The sequence below is a fragment of the Nipponia nippon genome, unplaced genomic scaffold, assembly GCF_047370975.1.
Source record: "Nipponia nippon isolate SJK-2023a ecotype South Korea unplaced genomic scaffold, ASM4737097v1 scaffold_4, whole genome shotgun sequence".
Classification (NCBI taxonomy): domain Eukaryota; kingdom Metazoa; phylum Chordata; class Aves; order Pelecaniformes; family Threskiornithidae; genus Nipponia; species Nipponia nippon.
In genome coordinates this window covers 83,626,897-83,640,446 of record NW_028262358.1, presented here as the reverse complement: position 1 = coordinate 83,640,446, position 13,550 = coordinate 83,626,897, and positions in this window count along the sequence as shown.

Genomic DNA, 13,550 nt, shown 5'->3' with positions numbered 1-13,550 from the left:
TCTTTCTTTCTTTCTTTCTTTCTTTCTTTCTTTCTTTCTTTCTTTCTTTCTTTCTTTCTTTCTTTCTTTCTTTCTTTCTTTCTTTCTTTCTTTCTTTCTTTCTTTCTTCCTTTCTTCCTTTCTTCCTTTCTTCTTTTCTTTCTTCCTTTCTTCCTTTCTTCTTTTCTTCCTTCCTTTCTTCCTTTCTTCCTTTCTTTCTTCCTTCCTTCCTTCCTTTCTTCCTTTCTTTCTTTTTCTTTCTTTCTTTCTTTCTTTCTTTTCTTTCTTTCTTTCTTTCTTTCTTTTTCTTTCTTTCTTTCTTTCTTTCTTTCTTTCTTTCTTTCTTTCTTTCTTTCTTTCTTTCTGTCTTTCTGTCTTTCTTTCTTTCTTTCTTCCTTTCTTTCTTTCTTTCTTTCTTCTTTCTTCCTTTCTTCCTTTCTTCCTTTCTTTCTTCCTTTCTTCCTTTCTTCTTTTCTTTCTTCCTTTCTTCTTTTCTTCCTTCCTTTCTTCCTTTCTCTCCTTTCTTTATTCCTTCCTTCCTTCCTTTCTTTCTTTCTTTCTTTCTTTCTTTCTTTCTTTCTTTCTTTCTTTCTTTCTTTCTTTCTTTCTTTCTTTCTTTCTTTCTTTCTTTCTTTCTTTCTTTCTTTCTTTCTTTCTTTCTTTCTTTCTTTCTTTCTTTCTTTCTTTCTTTCTTTCTTTCTTTCTTTCTTTCTTTCTTTCTTTCTTCCTTTCTTCCTTTCTTTCTTCCTTTCTTCCTTTCTTCTTTTCTTTCTTCCTTTCTTCTTTTCTTCCTTCCTTTCTTCCTTTCTTCCTTTCTTTATTCCTTCCTTCCTTTCTTTCTTTCTTTCTTTCTTTCTTTCTTTCTTTCTTTCTTTCTTTTCTTTCTTTCTTTCTTTCTTTCTTTCTTTCTTTCTTTCTTTCTTTCTTTCTTTCTTTCTTTTCTTTCTTTCTTTCTTTCTTTCTTTCTTGTTTTTAGCTAGGTCTTAGTCTATCCAAAGGGTAGAGGGAGCATTGACTGTAATGTGAAAATACTCATAGTGGATAAGGTTTTCAAAACATATATGTCCCATTTTAAATACATTTACATCTCTACAGAGCCTAAATCTGGTAAAGCCAAAACTCTTTGAAAATGGGCTCCAGGTCATATAGGTATGTTTTGAGAATATACTCATATACTCAGTATATGTTCTCTACCTGATCTGTTATAAGCAGTCATTTTTTTTGCCCGCTTTAATATTCAGTATCCCTGAGGCTAGAAGATTATATGCAAACAATGTTAATAGCATAATTTCTCTCCATATTTCCAACACAACCTGTCAATAAATCAGGTTTAAATAAATCCCAGTCCTGTAAGATAAGACAATGTTTGTGATGTCTCCAGTTGCATTTTGGATATTTATTATGTGTGTAGCATGCAGCATTGGAAATGAGTTTTGGTAGATAAAAAGAAACAAAAATTCTATCCCCTATAACCTGGGAAAAATTCATAGTTCAATAAACTTTAATATGGAGTTGATTGAGATAAGAACTCAAACTTAGTAGTATAATTTTTTCAGATATGATCCAGGTGATGCATATCCCTGAATGACTTCAGTTTTACCTACTGTGAATACTACTTGAACTGTCTACCTTATCTGCTTCTGTACAGTAACACCCTTAAAAGCATCCCTTGACAGCTAATTGTTTGAACCCACTCTAGGCCTTTCTGTAATAAAAAGCAATAGCATCCTGTGGGACATTTGTTTTATCAGCAGCCCTTTAGCTAACACTCAGAATGAAATCCTCTACTGACTCTCAGTTGCAATTGTGAGATTTTTCCCAGGCACTGATAGAGGAATAGAAACATTTCTGGTCAGTACACCGGCTCGTTGTCTAGCAGCCCTACAGCTACTGCAACACGTATAGTTTTGGAACTCATGCTGAGGCCAGTGACAGCCACTTAGTTTAATCCCTCATCCGATAGCCACATCTTTAAGTATCATAGCCCTCTGTACCCAAACAGTAACCTTGGATTGTTTTTCTGAAACCTTCAAAGAGGAACCTGCTTTTATAATCTTCATTCAGCTGTGGGAGTGGGTACTCCAAAGTTACAAACCTGCACTCACCGTTAATTTCTTTTATGGTCTTCAGTAAAGTATTTAACTTTCCTGTCTTAGACAGGAAAATCTTTCTCTTTGGGAGATATTTTTCAGCAGCTGACCAGTTTGTTGTAGAAAGACATATGTTTTATTATGTCAATTGACTTTGATGGCTGAACTGCTGGAAGTATAACTGCAATCCAGTTATTGTGTCCTGAACAGTAATATCTTTGACCACTACTGCTAGATTCAAAAATTTACATTACAGAACTGCTGCTATAGCCCTACTAGTGTAGTGGTCAGACGTAGGATATGCTGAATAGATATTTGTGGTGAATGTCTGAGATAACCAACCTGTGTAGTCGATAGCACTGTATATTAGCTCTTTCAGGACACAGTTCGTGATATCCTGAAGTAGGTGTCTGAAACAGGGAAGATAAATTACACCTCTGTTGAGTCTGCAGGGAGTCCAGGCTGATTAGTTTAAATGTTGATGTCTCTATTGTAGCTTCATAGAGATAGCAGAGAGGAGTCACACTAAAGGAATGCCTGTACAGGAGTAGTTATGCCATCTCTGATGTAATCAAAATATGCAGAATTATCTTCTGTTTACATAATTTTATCTACATCATGGATGTTAGCATAGCCATTTTGCCTGAAACTGCATTTTTACACCCCACTTGTTATAACTATCCTAATAAACACTGCAGTGATTTTTGGCCTGGTTTCCCTGCAAGATGCAATCAAAATGGATATTTTGAAAATAAAAAGAGCAGCATTTTTTATGGCATTTCAAAATGAGCATATTCTTAGGGTTAGGGTAGACAAAAGTATATTAGCCTGCCAAAAAATGGGTGTGTTTCTTAGGTTTATAAAGTTACCAATTACTTTTTGAGTTATGACTAAATATAATAACAACAACAACAACAAAAGAAAAATTTGAAAGCAGAAAATGAAATCAGTGAATAGCTATCTACCAGTCATGTCATTCTAGGATATAGTTAGTTGATATACAAGCACTCATATTGTCCATAAATAGTCAAGCATGACACTTTGCCCAAAACTGTCAAAATATACTTTGGCTATTACTAGCTCTTTCTACTTCCACCATTTTATAAGACTCTTTATCTCATGTCTACAGGAGACAAACCCAAGCTAAGGATATGACATTTACATTCATACTCCATTAGTTGTAGCGGCTGGGTAGATTTTATTCTATACTTTGGGAGTATACAGAATTAGAAAAGATTCCTACTGACTTCAGGTTTGCCTACACCTGAAGCTTTCATACCAGGCTGAAAACCCAAATAAAATAATTTCCTAGGAAGGCTATTCTGTTTCAATTTTGCTAGTAAAGTCATGGGCACTGCTGTATTGAATCAGATCAGTTGTTCCTCTAATCCAGGAACAGCTCTAACTGTGAGTAATGCCAGTTTCTTCAAAGCAAAGTTTCAAGAAAGACTGTAGTGAGCCCCTATTTAATTATCTGCCTGATGAATGGCTCTTTTTCCCTCCTCTTTGAATCTGTTTATGCCTGAAGCACAAAATATTTCAATGTTTTCCAAAAGAGCTGCTTTAGTTTTGTTTCAACATTTTTCACTATAGAGCTATATGTTTTTGTTGTCCATACACATATCTAAATCCTTTTAAGGATTCACCTGTGACAGTGGGTTCCATAGATAATTTCTTTTTCCAAAATACACATTTTGATACATTCTGACTTTTCTTCTTTGCAGTCTCATTCATTACCATTTGTTCTTGTATTCTGAGGAAAGGCAGATAAAATTTTACAAAATAGCTTTTAGTATTCCACAAAACTACACCAAAATCTTCTCTGCTCCAGTCCGATTTAAACTACATACATACTTTACTCTTTTTATTTACTCTTCATATACACTCTCAATTTTACCAGATCCGGAAGATGAACCAGTAATTTTGATCATTTTGGAAAAGATTTCCACTAAGTTAATGGAAAAATAGAAGTAACGAATTTGAAGTAAAACACGAGTTATCTTTTTTTTCAAATTCTGGATATCTTAGGTAAGAAATAGGTAGAAATTTGAAGAGAAAAAAAAAGTGCTAATATGGGACAGGTAATACTAAAAGTATATTGGTGTGGTGAGCTCTATCTTTTCTGCCCTAAATGTCAGATTCTGTCCTCTTTTGAAGAAGGAGGTGCTGGGGAGAAGGGAATTCTTGTTTTCTTTTTTAATCCAGGAAGTAAACAGGGGAACTCTCTTTTGGGAGTAACAATGGCAAGGGATGGGGTCCTCTGCCCTTGTATAGAAATTACAGAGACAGCAGTATGCTCTCCTTTCCCTTTACCTTTACCTCTAGCACTATGTGTCTGGATGGATTGGCATCTTTTCCTTTTACCTCAAACAAAATATGTTGGCTTAGATGTGTGGGAATAGTTAAATAAATGGACAATATAGTTTGCACTTCTTAGGAGCACAATAGTTTCCAGCCCTCCACAACTGTAGGCAAATACCACACGCTAAACTTCACTAGAAAGCTGTTGTGTCTTGTTTGGTGAGGACTATTGACTTTGGAGTATATCCTTTCAGCCCTTCACAAAGAGACATGCTCATGCTGCTGCACCGAGAGCCAGCACCATACCCCTCACTGTGATTAGTGTGATTGTGCTTGAGCTCAGTGAGAGGTAGGAAGTACTAGCCTGGGCTTATCACAATTGTGACCGTATTATTTTTGGACCCTGAGCACAAGCAGACTGCACTTGTAAAATATATTATTTCAATATATTCAGCTTTCCTCAAAAATGTTTCAAGGTAATCCAACAGGAAATTTTCTCCCGGTTTTTGTGACACTGGACTGTGGGAATTATCATCCTCAGGAGCACATTCTCTAGTGCATGGAGCATTAAAATTTATGATAAAAATGTTGCACTTCACTGAAGTGGGCACAGTCTTCAAAGTAGTCCATAACAAAAGAGAGCACAGTGACTTGAGCTGCACTTTCCATAAACCCTTACATAAATAGGTCATTAATTAGAAATCAAACATTTTGAAGGAGCTGGAAACTGAATAGGAGACTACTGAATGTAATGTAATAACTTCATTTAGATTTTCACAAGAGGAAACATTTTTTTTTAATTTTGCTTAACCCTTTCAGAAATGTTGGTATTTCAGAACTTACAATTTTCATCAAAAATCCTTTTCAGAGGAAATTCTTCATCAAGATTCTCTGGTTATATTTGATTCTATAGGATCTGTATATTTTCCTTTGCTTTAGGCTTCACTAAAATGATTCAACTTTCACAAAACTTTTCTGAGGAAAGAAATTTAATTTAAAAAATTTTCTTTTTCTCCAATTGACTCAAAGCCCAGGACTATGAAAACAGTGATAATCCTGGCAGCGAATATTACTCTGTCAGTGTGCTTCTAAAGCTATACGTCCATAATGCAGAACCCTGAGAGCACAGCTGTGTACTGCAGTCAGGGCGAAACCAAGGGCTGAAACAGCTGTGACAGCAGAAATCTCTACTGTTCCTAGAGCACCTACACTTAGACCAGCAGCACAGCACGTGGTATTCTACTTATATAAGGGCAAATTTGGCTGATACGGATGCATCCATGAAGAAGCCCTTTGCCAGTGTAGTACTGAAGTAAAGCATTGCTACTGTACACATAAGCTCAGATTGTATGAACTGTATTCAGATAAAAAAAATCTTGGGGAAAAAGGACTGTGCTACTAAATCACTCTCAGGCAGTTGTGAATGGTGATCATGGAGCCTGCAGGAATCTGTAGCAGAAGGTACAAAAGACTGGGATCCAGAGAGAGCAGAGGAGAAGGAGAAGGCACTGCCTCCTGAGCCAAGCACAGACTGTGTGTCTTAAAGAGGTGGAGCTGCAGCGGTGAGTGAAACCTGATAAACTGTTCTTTGGTAGATGGTTTGGGACCTCACTGTGATTTCAGTAGGTGGTTTTAGCAAAAGGGAGCCCGCTACTTGAAATTCAACCTGAAAACCTAAGTTGCTTTGGAAAGCAATGGCTGCTTCAAAGCTTGCAGGGTCACGGTGCTTTCCCACTGCATCATAGGTTATTCCAGTGCAGAAGGACCAACACAAAAGGTCCTATAAAATCCTCTGTCCTGATCTATCCTCATTCTGAATGGTCCTAGTTGGCAGAAGGGCTGCTGAGGCAGTGGATGAATCACAGTCAGGCACAGGCTTATTAGGTGATCTGAGAAAACTTTATGATTTCTAATTGCAGTACATAGTCCTTTGAATATCTCTGGGACTCCAGACAACACAAGCTAGAGGCAAGGGAGGTTTGCTTTTGCACTCACTATTTTGTCCACCATCCATTTAGCCACATGTGTAAAGCTACCTGATAGCAGTTAGAAAATGTTTGATAATTTTCCCTTGAGAGCCATGTGAGCCATAATACAGGATGCAGCTGTAATGGTGTGCCCTCCTCTCCTCCCTGTTAAAAATGAAACTGCATCTACCCTTGAGCTAGTTGACTACCAATGTCTTAAAACTACCTCTGTTTCTCATACATATACTTTCTGGATGTGTGCTGAATGTCCTCCAGACATGGAGCTCCTCATATTTCAAAAGGGTGCTGGAAGGCACATGCCTTTCACGAGGCTTTCTGAGAAATAATAACTTCAGAATTGTTGCTACTGTGTATAGCTGTCATATGTGTGAAACAGCTGGACCTTCTGGCATCCTGGTTCTCCTTTTCTGGACAGACAGACTGGGTACCAGAAGGTACGGGGAACTGTCAGATGCAGGGAAGCAGGACTAATCAGTAGCAACTAAGCATTAGACCCTGTGTCCTTCATACAGTGGCACAGAGTGGGCAAAGTGATGATCTGTTCTGGGGGGATGGCAGCTTCTGTGAATGCTGCAGACATCAAAAGTCTTTATCAGGAATATATTTTCTCACGCAGAAGTTAAAAAAAGTATACCTTGATTTCTAGCCTTCTTGATTTTGACTCACTTGGTAGCAGTGAAGGAGCAAAAGACACATATGTTAACATCCTCGTTTTCTTTTACCAGGACTGATTAGGAGAGGAACTACCCATTTGTTTTTTAACTGCCATTGTTTTATTCAGGAGCAATATAAACACCTAAGTGGAATGTCATGACTGAAGGAGAATTAAGCATACTAATCTGCTCTCCATTCCAGCCATTAATATACTATATATCCTGTCCTCACTTCACTTTCATATTCATTACTTCTTTAATGAAAAAAAAAAGATATTTTAATGGTCAAAAAATCTAAATGATTAATGGTACATCAGTTAATGACATTTTAAAAGTATTTCAGGCTGGAAATGTGACACTACAATCATTAAAAATCAGATTCAATTTCCAAAGGTCCTAATCTTAAACTTTATACTGCTGGCAGAAATATAAAATGATATCCCGTAAGCTCGGGTGCTTCTGTATGATGGAAAAGCTCAGGAGTTTTGTGAGCGCTGCCAGAAAATAATGTGTTCTCGGAAATTCTGGAAGTTGAGCAGGAAGATAACTGATGAGGATATGACAGAGCAAATGGACAAATTGTTCAGTATAGAGGAATTCTCAATCCAGAGAGATCTTTTTCTCTGAGACATCATTTGGGGTCCAAGAGTAGCATAATGGCTCCAAATGGATAAAAACAACAGTAAATCCCATTCTCATGCATTATGCATGAATTCTTGCTATTGGAGTTTACACCACCATCTGGTGTTTAATTATTCCCGCTTTACACCACTCGGTGGTGTGAATCTAATGAAATGAATATGTACATTATAATAATTTGGTGCATAGATTCTGGTTTGTTAATTATTAGGTGCCAGGCATCCTTTTTCTAAAGCTGAGAGTTGAAATTCTTTCTAAAAAAATAACTGTTTCTGTAGACTCTTACTGACAAATACAACGACAATTAATTGTTCCATTCTCTAAAGATCCATTACTCCTATATGGCTGGTTGATTTTCTCTAACATCTGTACAACATAAATTAATTATACAGTAGTGTCAGAATTCCCATTCTCATACACTGTCAGTATTGTTAGAAAGGACCTTTTCTATAATGTTCGTAGTTTAAAAAGAAAAAGAAATATATATACACTTTAGTATTGAAGGACTCTCTCTTCTTGTCTGCCTTGCAGACACAGTGGCTGTCACTATATGCACAAAGTTTTGTTATGTATCCAGGTTATTATTTTTTCACATTATCACCTGTAGGCCATTAGATTTCAATCTGTCATCAGTGTATCTGAAACCAATATCCTGTGTTATTAGATTAGTTAGGATGGTAGTTTCTACCTGGTAATAAGCCCTGCTGTGAAGAGTGAGACACTTCAGCAAGTGCAGTGTTCCCAGTGCTCCCAGAAAGGATGCTGAAAACTGACTATGTGTCCCATTAACAAATTATACTGTGTACATATTTTTCTGTGAGTAAAAGTTTTTATAAGTTAAGATACGATGTATGGAGAGCCAACAGGATTTTCTGTAATAATAACAGTGTCCACCAGTTCCTTTGATGCAGAATATGTTGTTTTCCAACTTCTGCTCATCGGGGAGCAGAATCGTTCCATAATCCCTGGTCCTGGAGCAAGTGGGGATGTTATGAGATTCATATCAGCTCCCTGGACTTGCAGGGAACCTCAAAAAGTGCAGGTCATGTTTCTAGTACTTGAAGAAATTAGGAAAAGGACTGCGTGGGGTTAAACTTAGTATTATCTCATCAACATTCAGCACCACTGCTATGCCATGAAGGAGAAAAAATAACAGAGAAACATGAGAAGAGGAATAGATAAAAGGCAAGCACTGAGAGGAAAAACATGTTGTTTCTTAATTGAGCTGGATAGAAAGAAGAGGAGGAGGGGAAGACATTGCTTGCAGCTCTCTTTTGATGAGAAACCTTTTTGTGCCCATGACTATGTAGGTTAAAAACGTAGCGCTGCCTCTAACAGACAGACACATTGTAATTTTTATGTGGTAAATCAATGGTGAAAATTCAGGAAGAAAGTAAGAGGAGGAAGGGAGGAAAAAATACAATTCAGCCATGTGAATATTTGTAAGATGTACAGGGAAAATTCATCTGAATTAAGGCATCATCATAACTCCTTTGAAGTCACTGAAGCTATGCAAGTTCACATCAGCTGAGATTTTCATTCCCTTCTTCTCACTCGCAATGTCTCAGCTCCTTTCTCCCCACCATATCCCAAAGTGTCCCTGACGGTGTTTGTAGTTCTATATTGTACTGTAGCTTATACTGTACACAAAATGACAAGGGTGGGGGGAACCCCTCCAACTTGTAAGGGTATTAGATTGTGTTAAGACATTGTCTCATACCTGAATTTTTTTCTGAACCATCTGAATTTCATGTATTATTGAACTTTCAGCATTTAATTGATTTTTTTTTTTTTCTGTTTACTTTTCAGACATCTGTATCCCTACCCATTATCTGGGCTGGGCTAGAATTAATCTCACAAGAGTGAATTCTGGAATGGAATTTTCAATATATTCCATTTGCAGACCTGGAATAAACATGGCAAGAACAGCCACTGTAATGGCATTTTGGCACTTCTGTTCACAGGTGGCAGGGGAAAGCACAGAAACTCAAAAAATGAACAAAAAAAACCCCCACAAACAAACAGGTAAACTAATTCTCCTTGAACTTGGGATAAAGGTTGGGCTTGGGGCAGGGATTTGACATTGTTCTTATTGTAGCTAATCCTAATGCAATGTTTTCTAATTATACAATAAACATTCTTTCTCGGATGGAGCTGCCTGTCAGCCCACTCTACAGGAGAAATTGCCATATGGAGCACTCTGCAGATGGCTGGGCAGTGGCATGTGTACAGCTGTGCAGGACGAGCACCCAGGTGTTTCAGCCTGCCTGTGATAGGCAGCAAGCAGGCAGCTCTGCAAGGGTGGGGAGGATACTCAGCAAGGGTGAAAGAAACCAGCAAGATGGGATTTGACAGGAAATAGCAATAATAATAAATAACATTAATAAATAATAATAAAATGTTTCTTTTTGACAGATCAGTATTTTACACTCCATCACGAGGAACAAAGTCTGGTCTTGCTTAGGCTTTGATGAGACTGTAAGTAAGAAATATTAATATAACACAAGTGTAGGCACACATGAGGTAGCTCAAAATCATGTTAAAATAGCAGTGAGGATGGAGTTGCTTTGGCTGCCACATGAACTAAATGAACATACCTGAAGCAGACAGGCAGCACTAGTTTCTATCCCCAGATTTGCTCAGCTCTCATTCCTGGAGCCACTGCTACCTGATTCCAGTGGCTGAGCTGATGCCTTCCAGAGTTGTGGTCCTATGCTAAATATACTGCTTAGACTATAGGGAATGCAAAGTCACCCCACTGGCTGCATCTGAGCTTCTTTTGACTTGTGCTGGTGAAACTGCTATAGAAATCCAAGCTTCTTTCTGTCACAGCTGAATCTGGAAAAGATACATTTTATGCTACCATCAGCTGAATCCTGCACACAGCTGCATCCAGATTCAGATATATCCATACACACAAATAACAGTGCTGTGAAGCTGTGAACACAAAGGAAATACACATTGAAAAAGCTATTATAAAGTGCCAGAGAATGTTTTACGTTATACAAAAAGTACTTATTACTAAGTATTTACATTGCTTACAAAGCTTTAGAGATGCTTTAAAGGATGCTTTAAAATAATACCTGCATAGGATGAAGGTTTTCTTTAAAATAAAGAAAATTTTGTGTATATATTTTATACAAGGTGAAATGAGTGTCCATTTCATCATTTCAGTGTCAAAGGATTGATTTTTATCCAAATTCAGAATTTTTGTTTAATATTTCATTGCAATTACAGAAATCAGAAGTTCCTATAAATATTTTTGGATATTGGTAAATATATGTGGATTGTTATTTTGTTTTGGGCTGAAAAATTTAGAAGAAAATCTTGAGAAAAAATCATTTTAAAAACACAATGAAAATTAGCATCATAGGAAACAGATAAGCAATTTTATTAAATGTAAAAGAAATACATTAATGAAAACCAACATCAATGTCTTTACTTTCAAATGTTCTGTTGCACTATATGTGCTATTGACCTTGTATATACATCAGGAAGAAACAGGTAAAATTAAGAATGTCAGCCTAAGGATTTTTGAACTTTTAACAGATGTGGACTCCCCCCTCCTACAATTATCATCCTAAGCCTGGCAAAATTTTCAGTGATTTAGCACAATGGCCAGTGTGTCAGGAGTCTACACCAGTGGGCTGAGGAATGAAGTAGAAGTGTATTATACACGCTTGAGTTTTGGTCATTACTCTTTAACAAGTCAGAAAATATTCATCCTGTTAATCTTGACAAGAATTGAGTGCCACAGAAAGTCAAATGTAGGACTCATTGCACCTAAGGTTAATCATATAAAAATTAGACTTCTCCTCGGACTTCTCCGCTTCCACAGAGACATAGAAATGAGAAAAATTAGCTTCTGGATACACCTATCTCTCTCTGCTGATTGAAAAAGGAGCCCAGAGAGCTTGCTTAGGCTAGGCTAGCTTTTACATAGCTGCACTAAGAGGGATGAATCCCATCTGTGGGGTGAGATTTTCAAAAGTGCTTACATGTCTTAAGTATTCACTTTTCATAGGATTTCCAGAAATCTGTGTTTCTAAATTACTTATATTTGGAGTTTATTTTAATTCCTATCAAATGAATAGACAGGCACATTAGAAAAATCCAAGTAAGCTGATTATGTCCTTTAGATCTTGGTGTGTGTTTTAAGCATACCTTACAATTTCTTTGTCTGTTTTTTGTTAGTGCATACTTGTAAAAGCAACGCAGAAGATGTATGCATCCTGATGGGGATACTGAGTTCAAAAAGATAACAGAAGAAGAAAAATAGGAGAACTTTCATTAAAACTGCTCAGGGGAAGAGAAAATAACCCCTAATGAACTTGCATTGCCACACAAAAAAAATTTCCTTCTATAACTAGTAATCAGTGATTGGTTTATAGTCTGAGGCATTAAAGTAGTTCTTGTATTTATACTAGCTAAAGAAAATTGCAAACTGCATTCAGAGTCATACCTGTCATCTCTATGTGATTATTAAATATAATTTGCCTAAAAAATAGCATGCAATATTGTGTTCTACTGGTTACATTCCTGAGAGGAGGGGAAACTTTCCAGATGAAGCTGTGATGCACAACAGAAAGATTTCATACCTGACTGATAAAGCACACCTTTGTTCATGGCATCACCGGGTTTCACAGCCTTCCACCTCATGAGTAACTGTAGGAGCCAAGGTTAAAGCCCTTGGGCACCTAAATTCCCATTAGTGAAGTCTCTTAGGCACTTAATCCTGGCACGCGTGACAGTTTAATTCTGTTAGCATTAAACAGTGAAGTGCCAAGATCCTGCCTAAATCCCAGCTTGATTAATAAAATAGATATTTCCAGAACTATTTTACTTGGGTGGATTCATAGTGTAGCCAGTCTGTAAAAAAAAACAAAGCTGCTATATCTTTAAAGGGGCAATTCAGTGGTTCGTGAGATGGGAGGGAGCTAAGCTTTGACGACTCTTCTGGCTGAACCCACACCTGCCTGGGGAGTGCCACTGACAAGGTGTTCCAGGATGAGAGTTTCTCAGCCTCTTCTGTCTCACTTTCTAGGAGATCATTGAATATCTACAGGGCCAGAGGGAGATCAGAATGATTCAGCAGTCTGCCAGTTAGAGTGCTCACCTGGAATATGGGATCACTGTCTTCTCAAGGAAGCATGCAAATAATCCAGAAAGGGTGGAACCGCTTCACCACGTAGAACTGGAAGTATTCCCCCCTCTTTAACCAGGTGGTTTCAATTTCCGTAGTAGATGATGGTTTATACCACTTTGGGGAAAAAAGGAAGGAGAGGGGAGAGTAGGAGTTGAATACTCCTTGCTATATTGTGAGTGTTCTAAGTGGGATAAAGAAGGCAGAGCAGGGCAAACATCTATTTAAAAAAAAAGAAAAAAAGAAAAAAGAAAAACTTAACTCTAAATTGATTTCCTTTAAAGGCACCAATCTTAATGCTAATGCTTAATCCAAGACCTGTGAATTTCTAGTTAAGCATTTCTCAGTATTACAGATTTAAAAATTGAATTTCTGAAAACTGAACAGCCATTGGCTGTAGTGCTGTCTTTGGAGGAGTATATCTTTTAGGAGTTTCTGGTGAAATAGAGCTCTTCAACAGATCCGTGATGCTGCAAGCCCATAACTGGTAGCTGTTGTCCTCCTTTTTCTTCCCCATGGCCAGATGTTGTTATGATTTCATTCTGAAAGGCGCTGGCACTTGTTGGACACTTTCTTCCACAGCCTCAACTCGGTACATCTACAGAAAATTGGACAATAAAAGTGACTGATGAGTGCACTGACGGACCTTAGTAAAACCAATAGTGGAGCAATACCAGAGCCAGGGCAAGGAGGGGACTCAAAATCCCACCCAACAGCAGAGGAAAAGGCAAGACCAGCAATTAGAGTAGCTCAGGCT